Source organism: Jaculus jaculus, chromosome 5 (assembly GCF_020740685.1).
Source record: "Jaculus jaculus isolate mJacJac1 chromosome 5, mJacJac1.mat.Y.cur, whole genome shotgun sequence".
Classification (NCBI taxonomy): Eukaryota; Metazoa; Chordata; class Mammalia; order Rodentia; family Dipodidae; genus Jaculus; species Jaculus jaculus.
In genome coordinates this window covers 64,511,319-64,522,619 of record NC_059106.1, presented here as the reverse complement: position 1 = coordinate 64,522,619, position 11,301 = coordinate 64,511,319, and positions in this window count along the sequence as shown.

Below are 11,301 nucleotides of genomic sequence, written 5' to 3'. Positions count from 1 at the left end.
GTCCGCGGGGCTCCACGCGCCCCGCGGTGTGTGCGTGTTTAGGGGACGGCCAGGTTCCTTTGCTCCTGAAGCGAATGGGGAGGGAGGACTGCCTCCTGCTTTCCCGAGCTGGGCTTGTGGGGTGCTGCGGATTCGGGGTTGTAGGGATGATGGAAGGACACCCAGAGAGAACAAGCTGGAAAACTTTCTCCTCCAGGATGATGATCTTCAAAACAGAAAGTGAAGGAGAGGGAAAGCCCCTCCTTCACACTAACAGGCTTTCTGCCCCTCAGAAGTCTGGATGCTTGGACCCTGAGCTGTCAATCACTCCGTCCCGTGGACCAGTGGTGGATGGACGGCTCCAAGCATGAGCAGGCGGGGTGGGGACAAGGGGAGGGTCGAGCAGGGCATCTCTTCCACACCAAGGCGGAGGGTCTCCAGTCTGTGGTGTCACTATGGTCCTCGGCCTAGTGGGGGTCTCCGTGCCAAGAGATTTAGACTCCTAAACCACATTCTTGCCGGCTCCCTTGTTGTCCAGGAGAGGGCGCGCGTTCCCAGGTTGTCCACCTGCTGGAATTTGGGGTACTAGTTACTGATAACTGGGTGGAGCCCAGCCGTCCTTTAATCCCAGCACTTAGGAGGCAGAGGTGGGAGGATCGCCATGGGTTCAAGGCTACCCCTGAGACTACATAGTGAATTCCAGGTCAGCCTGGGCTACAGTGAAATCCTACCTGAGGTGGGGGGGGGTGGAGGGAATGAGAAGGGGTAGTTGCGGGGTCATGGAAGACTCGAGAAGCTCTGCAAATCCTCCACGACTATTTTTTTTCAAAATTTTTTATTAACAACTTCCACGACTATAAAAAATATCCCATGGTAATGCTCTCCCTCCCCCCTTCCCCTTCGAAACTCCATTCTCCATCATATCCCCTCCCCATCTCAGTCTCTTATTTTGATGTCATGATCTTTCCCTCCTATTATGATGGTCTTGTGTAGGCAGTGTCAGGCACTGCAAGGTAATGGATATCCAAGCCATTTTGTGTCTGTGGGGGACCACGTTGTAAGGAGTCCTACCCTTCCTTTGGCTCTTACATTCTTTTTGCCACCTCTTCAGCAATAGACATTAAGAGAAGTGCTTACTGGGCAGTTTGATAAGCATAGTATATACATTTAGCCAGACAGCAGCAGACGTTACACCCCTAGGGCTCATGACTACCCGTTTTAAGTTTTCAGTATCAGGGATGTATTCCCTCCCATGGAGGGTGCCTCCAGTCCAACTAGAGGGCAGTTGGTTTCCACCATGACAGACGTGCCACTATTGCACCCATTGGCTCATTTGGCCTCCCTGGCCAATTATTAGGTTTGCAGTGTCCACTGTTGAGTATCTTCACTGGTGATTTCTCTTTCTCCCATTGAACTGCATGCAGAATGGCTTCTTCCAGCTTTCTGTCAGCTGGTCTACATGGAGAAGGTTATCAACTCAGTTCCAGCAGGATTTCTCAGTGGCCTTGTGGCCCATAAGACTCTTGAGCCTCCTCCTAAGCTTATGTCAGTAGTAAACCACTACTGGCAGAGAGGAGCCCCTTGGGTGATGTAGTTGCCTGTAGACTGTGCAGGATGAGGGTAGGCTTCTCTGTGATGCAGTTACTGGAGCCGCCCATGCTCCTGTCAAGAACCCCTCACCCTTGCACCTGCAGGTAACCACAGTGAACTCATTGGCTCACCAAGCTGGACTTGGATGGAATCATTTCTTTGCTCTGTGGTTGCCTTCTTCTGGAGTGAATAGAAACAGAGTCCCCAAGAAAAGCAAGGGCAACAACTGTGTGGGAGAAAAGGGAAAAATAACAAGTCTTAGAAGCCCAGCGTGGTGGCTCACCCCTTTAATCCGAGCACTCCAGAGGCAGAGGTAGGAGGACTGCAGTGAGTGCGAGGCTATCCTGAGAATACACTGTGAATTCCAGGTCAGCTTGGGCAAGACCCTACCTCAAAAACACCAAAAATAAAAATGAGTTGGGCTGGAGATGTGGCTTAGTGGTTAAGGCACTTGTTTGTAAAGCCAAAGGACTCAGGTTTTAATCCCTTGGACTCAAGTAAGCCAGATACACAAGGTGGCACATGCATTTGGAGTTCATTTGCAGTGGCTGAAGGCTCTGGTGCACCCATCCTCTCCCTCTCCCTCTCTCTCTCTCCAGTAAAATAAAATAAAATAAAAATTTAAAAATAAGAAGTCTGGGCTGGAGAGATGGCATAGCGGTTAAGCGCTTGCCTGTGAAGCCTAAGGACCCTGGTTCAAGGCTCGGTTCCCCAGGTCCCATGTTAGCCAGATGCACAAGGGGGCACACTCGTCTGGAGTTCGTTTGCAGAGGCTGGAAGCCCTGGTGCGCCCATTCTCTCTCTCTCCCTCTACCTGTCTTTCTCTCTGTGTCTGTTGCTCTCAAATAAAAAAAAAATTAAAAATAAAATAAAATAAGAAGTCTTAGAATTGGTTCTGGTGGCGCATTTCTTTAATCCCAGCACTAGGAAGGCAGAGGTAGGATAGCTGTGTATTCGAGGCCATCCTGAGACTACATAGTGAATTTCAGGTCAGCCTGGGCTAGAGTGAGACCCTACCTCGAAAAATCAAAAAAAAAAAAAAAAAAACACAAAAAACCAAAGTCTTAGAGTTGGGGGTAGTATGTCCAGATTTACCCTTTTGCAAGCTGGGACAGATGCGGATGAGCCCTTGATGCAAAGGTTAGCCACCTCCATGCTGCCCAGCCACTTGGTACTGTGTGACTGGCTTGAATAGATGACCTGGGGCAATCAAATCTCTCTTCCTTTGGAACTGGGAAACCGGGGCTGGTGTGAAAATTACAGGTGCTTCCTAGGAGTCCTGTGCAAGCATCTGGTTATACCCAATGTAAAGCAGAGGGGACAGAAAAGTCTGTGAGCAGAGTGAGCTGATTAGCATATAAAAATGGGCAAATGTTGTACATGGTGGCATATGCCTTTAATCCCAACACTGAGAGGCAGAGGTGAGAGAATTGCTGTGAGTTCCAGGCTATCCTGAGACCACATAGTGAATTCCAGGATAGCCTGGACTAGCGCGAGATGCTACCTTGAAAAAATAAAAGACAAAAATGGAAAGAAGCCGGGCGTGGTGGGGTGGTGCATGCCTTTAATCCCAGCACTGGGGAGGTCGAGGTAGGAGGATTGCTATAAATTCAAGGCCACCCTAAGACTGCATAGTGAATTCCAGATCAGCCTGAGCTAGAATGAGACCCTACTTTGGAAAAAAGAAAAAGAGAGAGAAGACTGGAGAGATGGTTTAGTGGATAAGGTACTTCTTGCGAAGCCCAAGGACCCATGCTTTACTTTCTAGGTCCCATGTAAGCAAGACACACAAGTTGATGCAAGCACGCAAGGTCACGCAAGATGGTGCACATGTCTGGAGTTTGACTGCAACGGCTGGAGGTCCTGGCATGCCAATTTTCTCTCTCACACACACAAACACACAAAAAATAAATAAATAAATAAAAAGGAAAGAAGTCTCCACTTACCCCATGAGAGAAACCATACTGCTCTGAGAAGGAGCTGCCTCTGACCACAATTCCCCAAGTCCTAGCTGAGGCCTGGATATCATAGCCATTTACAAATTTCCACAGGATTCTGCACACTGCTTTAACAAATTCCCCAAAGGGAAAAGTTGGTGGCTATTGGTTTTGCTTGACAAAGCAAAGTCTCTTCTAATAACAAGTTCTGTTCCCACCACTGAAAGGTAGCATGGGCCTGAGACCTGCCCAGTTACCTCCAGGGACACGTGATTGGTCCAGGGATGACCATGTTACCCCTTCTGGGCACTCATATGGGTGCTGAGAATTTGGGCTCTTTTTTTTTTTTTTCCCTCTGGGGTTATTAATTTTGGACCACATGAGCAGGACACCCAGTTTCCTCTCTGGTAGATGGAAAAGGCCTGTCTGGAAGGACAATGGGTGGGGGGAGAGATAGAGAAACAGAGGAAGAGGAGGGGGAAGAAGAAAGAAGAACCCCAAATCCTCCTTGTTTGCTTAAGTTGGGTCTTGTTCACATGGTTTTGAGGTCTCACTCTGTAACCCCGGCTGACTTTAAACTCACAGGAATCTTCCTGCCTTGGGTTTCTGAGTCCTGGAACTACAGGAGTGCCCAGCCATGCCTGGCACTTTCGTTTACTTGTAACCATATGTCCTGTCTAATACATCACCTTCCGAGAGCTGTCTTGCTATAGGGATGCCCTGGCTCTGAAGTCCTGAACTCCAGCTGGTGCTTTTCCTTGAGATCCAGCATCTGTTCAGATGATTAAGCTTTGAAAAGACCAACTTGACCTCCCACACCCGATCTGCTCCCCTGGGCAGTTCTGCTCCAGCAGGCCTGGCCCTATTGGCCAGTATTTAGTGAGAACCTGGTCATATATCACCTCTTGCATGATAATATCTTCCTCTTTGTCCTGTACCCAACCCTCACTTCCACCGCCAGGCAAGTCCCTTGATTCACTGCCTCCCTTTGTCACAGTCTGATTCTCCTGTTATGGCTGAGAAGGCACAATAAGCAATGACCTTGATGTCAGCACATTGAGTAATTTTTTTTGTTTTGTTTTTCTGAGGTAGGGTCTCACTCTAGCTCAGACTGACCTGGAATTCACTATGTAGTCTCAGGGTGGCTTCGAACTCACGGCAATCGTCCTACCTCTGCCTTCCAAGTGGTGGGATTAAAGGTGTGCACCACCATGCCTGGCTAGAATGGTAATTATTTGAGCCTTTATTTCCTCTTCCTCCTACTCCTTTAAAAAAAAAAAATCTTATTTTTATTTATTTAACAGAGAAAAAGTGAGAGAATGGGCACACCAAGGTCTCTAGCCACTGTAAACAAACTCCCAACATGTGCGCCCCCTTGTGCATCAGGCTAGCATGGGTCTTGGGGAATCGAACCTGGGTCCTTTGGTTTTGCAGGCAAATGCCTTAACCACTAAGCCATCCCTCCAGCCCTTCTCTCTCTCTCTCTCTTTTTTTTTTTTGGAGTATTGCCATGAGTTTGAGGCCACCCTGAGACTACATAGTGAATTCCAGGTCAGATTGTACTAGAGTAAGACCCTTCCTCAAAAGAGACAGAGAGAAAGAGCGAGACTATTACTTTGCTTAACCTGGCAGAAACAACTTAAAGGAGGAAGGATTTTGGCTCATGGTTTCAAAGGGTTTATTTCAGCAAGACTGACAGAGTACTCATTGCTTCTGGGTCTGTGGTGGGGTAAAATGTATTGGTGGCAGGGCACCCCTCATGGTGGACAGATGGAGAGAGACCCTTAGGGACAAGATGGACACCCCCAGTGGCCTGCTTTCTCCATCTAGATGTCACCTCCTAAAACCTCCCAAGTAGTGCTATCAGCTGAGGAACAGCACATTTCAGCCTTTTTAAAAACAAAACAAAAACAAAAACGTGTTATTTATTTATTTGATGAAGAGAGCAAGAGAACGAGGGGGGAGGGAGAGAACTGGGTGCACCAGGGCCTTCAGCTGCTGCAAACAAACTCCAGACACATGGGTCACCTTGTGCATCTGGCTTACATGGGTCCTGGGGAATCAAACGTAGGTCCTTTGGCTTTGCAGGCAAGCGCCTTAAGGGCGAAGGCATCTCTTCAGCCCTCCTCCCTATTTTTTGATACAGGGTCTCACTCCATAGCCCAGGCTGGCCTCAAACTCCTACTTCAGTCTCCAATGTGCTGGGATGAAAGGTGTGTGCCATCAAACTCAGCTCACATCAGCCTTTTTTGTTTTCCATTTCAAATATTTATTTATTTATTTATTTGAGAGAGCGAGTGAATGGCCATGCCAGGGCCTCTGGCCACTGCTAATGAACTCCAGACACATGAACCTCCTTGTGCGTCTGGCTTTACGTGGGTACTGGGAAATAGAATCTAGGTCCTTTGCCTTAACCTCTAAACCATCTCCCCAGCCCACAACAGCCTTTTTTTTTTTTTTTTTAACATTTATTTATTTGAGAGCGACAGACACAGAGAAAGACAGATAGAGGGAGAGAGAGAATGGGCACGCCAGGGCTTCCAGCCTTTGCAAACGAACTCCAGACGCGTGCGCCCCCTTGTGCATCTGGCTAACGTGGGACCTGGGGAACCGAGCCTCGAACCGGGGTCCTTAGGCTTCACAGGCAAGCGCTTAACCGCTAAGCCATCTCTCCAGCCCCACAACAGCCTTTTTGAGAGCTCGTTTGGAGGTTCTAGCAGGGGAGCACGGCTACTCCTACACCCTTGGCCGAAGACGGGTCGTCCTTTACTTGGGGAAGGTCGTCCTCTTCGACAGAGCACGCAGCTTCGGGCAGGACGCTCATGAAGCAGTGAGAGAAGAAGGGGACACCCGCCTAGCCAGCCAGATCAACGCCGGCGATCAGTGGGGTGACAGATGTTGCAGCCAGATCGCGCTCACATCCCACATCAGCCTTTTTGAAGAACACTTCATATCCAGGCCATACACAGACTTAAATGTGTTCAGCCTGGCTTGTTAGTGCACTGTATCTATATGAGGCAGAGGACAAGACTGAATGCGGGAGATAACACTGCCTGGCCGGGTGAGAGAGTATAAGGGATCTGGGGACAAGGCAGCCTTTGCACCCCAAAGCAGGTAAGGAATAAGACTTCTGATTCACGACCCCCCCCCCCCCCCCCCCCCCCCGCAGTGTGGCTTCACTGGGGAATAGCAGCTTTGAGCTCTCAGGCTTCTGAGTCACCTCCTCAGGTTCATGGTTACCCCCAGGCTAGGTCAGCTTCCTTCCTCCGTCTTAATTGCTTCCCGCCAAGGGAGCTGCCCCTCCCAGTGTCCTTGAAGAAATCCTTGTAAAAGCAATTGAGCATTTCACTTTTTTCTGTTTGTTTTTCATTGAGCATTTCAGAGGGAAGCAGGTACCTCCACCTGCCATCACTGTCAAGTCCATCTAGTTGTTGCTGGGGAGGGCGGGTTCGGAGAGGACCCCTTCATCACCAACCCCCCCCCCCATTCCCTCCCTACAGTATTTGAGTCCTTTGACGATCTGGACTGGGCTCCTATGGGCAGTTGAATAGGTTTGCACTACACAGTGACTCTTGACCAGCAGGATGGATCGCAGCTGAAATCCAGTCTCTATGTTACATGCTAAACTGAGCACACAGGAAGGACAAGGCTAGATTCATGCAGAAGGGATATATTTTTCCAGTTAGCACAAAGACGGTATCCGCTGCCCAGCTACAGACTTAACATGGCTGCTTCCCTCAGGACACCATCTCTCCTGCGTCAGCACAAAGGGCAATGTATGGATTAATTGTGACCCTGGCTCTTAGCTATCTTCCCATCGGCCTTCAGCCATTCATTTGGGTTCTTAGGGTGTTTTCCACCAAGTCTCAGGCCTGCTGCCATCCAGGTCCTTCTGGAAGAATCACTGTACTCACAGTCCCCACATATCACTGCCTGGTTTGACACAGGAAAACACCTCACCTACAGGGTCCCTCCTAACCCCCGTAAAGATACACCCAACCAAGGGGATCCTTAGGCTTGAGAATTGAAATTAAAAGCTGGGCATGGTGACACACATCTATAATCCCAGCACTCAAGAAGCAGGAGGGGGCTGGCGAGATGGTTCAGCAGTTCAAGGCACTTGCTTTTGCAAAGTCTGACAGCCCTGGTTTGATTCCCCAGTATGCATGTAAAGCCAAATGTACAAAGTGGTACATGCTTCTGGCATTCATTTGCAGTGGCAGGAGGCCCTGGTGTGCCCATATCCTCTCCCTCCCTCCCTCCTTTCCCTCCCCCCCTCTCAAATAAATAAATAAAATGTAAAAACAAGAAGCAGGATTAGAAGGTCAAGGCCAACTTGGCTACCTGGCGAGACCCTGTCTCAAAACACAACACAAGGAGATAGGCGTGATGGCACACACCTTTAATCCCAGCACTCGGGAGGCAGAGGTAGGAGGACCTCTGAGTTTGAGGCTACCTTGAGCCTCAGGTCAGCCTGGACCATATTGAGACCCTACCTCAAAGCAAACAAACAAACAAACAAACAAACAAAAACAACAACAAAGTAAGGGGCTGAAGAGATGGCTTGGCTGTTAAGGTGCTTGCCTGCAAAGCCTAAAGACCCATGTTTGACTCTCCAAATCCCACATAAGCCAGAGGCACAAAGGGGAGGCAAGTTCAAGTTTGCACATGTCCATAGGTGGCACAAGCGTCTGGAGTTTGATTTCAGTAGCTGAGGCCCTAGCGTGTCAATTCTCTCTCTCTCTAAAAAAGAAAAATTAAAAAAAGAAAACAAAGCTTTAGAGAAAACTTTGTCCAAAGAACCAAAGTCTGTGAGCACAGAGATTAGAAAGGAGAGGCCCAGTTGTCAGTCAGTTTTTTTGAGGTCCAGACATCCTTTATTTTTTTTTTCGTATGTATGTGTGTGATGTACATGCATATGCATGTGTTTCTAGGTGTGTGGGTACATGTGTGTACCATGTGGGCACATACACATATGTATTCACCTATGTATGGACGTCAGAGGTCTATGTTGGATGTCTTCCACCTTACTTTTTTTGTTTGTTTGTTCTTTTGAGGCAGGGTCTCACTTTAGCCCAGGCTGACCTGGAACTCACTCTGTAGCCCAGGCTGTCCTTTAGCTCATAGCAACGCCTCCTACCTCAGCTTTCTGAGTGCTGGCATCAAAGGTATGCACCACCACATCTGGATTCCACCTTATTTTATAAGATAAGGTCTTACACTGAAACTGGAGCTCACCAATTTTGCTACACTAACTAGTCAGCAAGCCCTAAGGAACCACCTATCTCTGCTTCCCTATAGCTTAGATTACAGGCAAGTGCCACTATGCCCGGCTTTTATGTGGGTTCTGGGGAGCTGAGCTCAGGTCCTCATGCTTATGTGGGAAGTACTTTACCCACAAAGCCATCTCCCTACTTCTAAGGCTCAGACATTCTTGTTTTCCTGTTATAGGGTCCTTTGAGATCTCTCTTTGAAATTGTTCAAGTGGGTTTCCATGCTATGTGACCAGATTCCTGGCCAGAACAAAGACTTCAGCCCCACAGATGTTCCTGAGGTAACCCCAGGATGAGCTAACCCAGGCCTCTCTCACTGGGCCCCACCCCAGCCCTAGCCCAACTTAAAGAACAGGAGACCTCAGGAGATACAGTCACACCTTTTATTCACTGTCAGTGGGGGGAAAAAAAAAAAAAACAACAAAACAAAACACGCCACATGTTACAGGGTTGAACAGTGAAGAAAGTCTGTGAGCACATGTCTGAAGGGAACGGGGTTACACTGAGGTACTCCTGGTGAGTTGTGGTCCCTTCTGCACCCCAGGCTTCCTCTCTGCTGCTATGTAGAAGGTCCTGGGCCTGGCCAACCTTCACCAAGCAGAGAGGGCCATGCACCCCGGGAGGTCCCGTCCTGCCCCCACACTCTGGCAAAGCTAAAAAGAAAACCTTAAAAATTTCAGAAAAAATTTTCTTCTGAAACTTTTAAACTGAGTAAACTATGTCTTTCTTTACGAACAATGAATAAAATATGAAAGATATGTATTCTTGCTCCCACAGTGGTTTCCAAAGTCAACACAAAGCCTCACCCAGGGTGGATCTTCAGGAAGTATTAGTTGTCTTAATAAATTTTTTGTGCAAAAATATTTACAGTGTCATCTTACTACCATGCCTAGAAAAAACTAGCTTTCCCCCTTCCTTTCTTTATTTCCTTGCCACCCCCTGCTCCAGTATAGATGCCTCTAGGGACTTTCTCATTGCCAGGGAAGAAAGGATTCAGTGCTTTTATTTATGAACATACTTTTTCTTTTCATTTTTAAAGGCAAGTTAAATAATTATGACTGCAGCTTTAGGGACTGGAATGACATCTGAAATAGCCTGTGTTGATGACTTTTAGAGATAAGAAATGGGGGACGGGCTGATCAGTTAGCCCAAAGGATAAATGAGAACAGGTTATATCAGAAGGCTGATTCTGAAACCTTGTAATTCTGAGTTGCTGTAAGATACATAATTCCAAAGGAGAGTATAGATATATTAGTATTTCACTGTACATTTTTGTGCCTGTGCAAGTCATGTATCTCTGCTAACCTTGTGTTCTATGGCAAGTCTTTCTCAAGTTGGGGCAGGGATGCCTCCCCTCAAGGTGGGCCTGGATGCTCTACCACATACTCAGGGTACCCAAGTGAATGTGGGAGCAAGGCCTGGCCTGCCTGTGGCTCCTCCCATCAGTAAGAAGGCAGTTTTAGCTCCTGGCCTAGCATCACATGCTCACTCTATTGGAACCCTTGGCTTGACCAGCAAATACCACCCATGCATATTTGATCATAGCCTGGAGTGATCAATCCCATTGAGTAAGACTTGACCACTGGCTTGTAAACTACAAAGGTAGTTCTTGGGGAGGAAGATAGTAGGAAAGACAATGCAAGAGGCTTCCCGGGTTCCAGGCCACCCAGGACTGCATTGGCCCATGAGCAGGGTGGCCCTGGGCTAGAAATGGGGATGCTTGAAATCAAAGAGACTTCAAGCTCCTCCTCCTTATGGAAGACCACAGCCTGAGAAACTCCGTAGCAGGAAGCTTATAAAAGACAAAAAGCCACCTTGTCCCAGAGTCATTCTCTGTACAAATCAGACACAGAAGTGAACAGGAAAGAGGAGAGCCTTGGTCCTCAGTCTTGGCACTGTTATCACCTCACCTCTGACTTGAATAAGGGACCCAAACTTCTCAACCTCAACTTCCAAGTTTGGAGAAAGGGACTGAAACTCCCTGTCTCCCTGAGCTGCGAGGACAAGGTGATATGGGAGAGGGAGTAGACGGCAAGCCTCTGAAAGCAATGGAACTCTGTGGAGCTTAACAGCTTCGAAGGGCTGTGAAGAATTTGTGTATCTGTCGTGTTAACTGAGCGCAGAAGACACACCTAATAGCTCCTGAAAGCAATGGGACATCCCGTGAGGCATGACTGGGTAAATTACCTGCTAATTACCCCTTACATTCATCGGCCTCACCATGTGGCTTGATCATAGGCCGGACAGAAAGAAGGCGGTAACCCAGTGTCCTTGCCACCTCCAAAGACCACAAATAGGAAGGTGCAGAAGAGCTTGGGAAACTCTCCAAAAGTGTCTACCTGCAGAAAGGCAGGACAGGTGAGCACTCAGAAGTGTGGGGCAAACCATCTCCCTTTCCCACGGATGAAGTCCTCGCTGCCGCACACCCTGGTTTCTTTCTCCACTCCCACCTGGCTGATAGCATCTCTGTACCATACTCTTCACCAGCAGCTCACGAAGTCACCCATCACTGCTCATCAAAG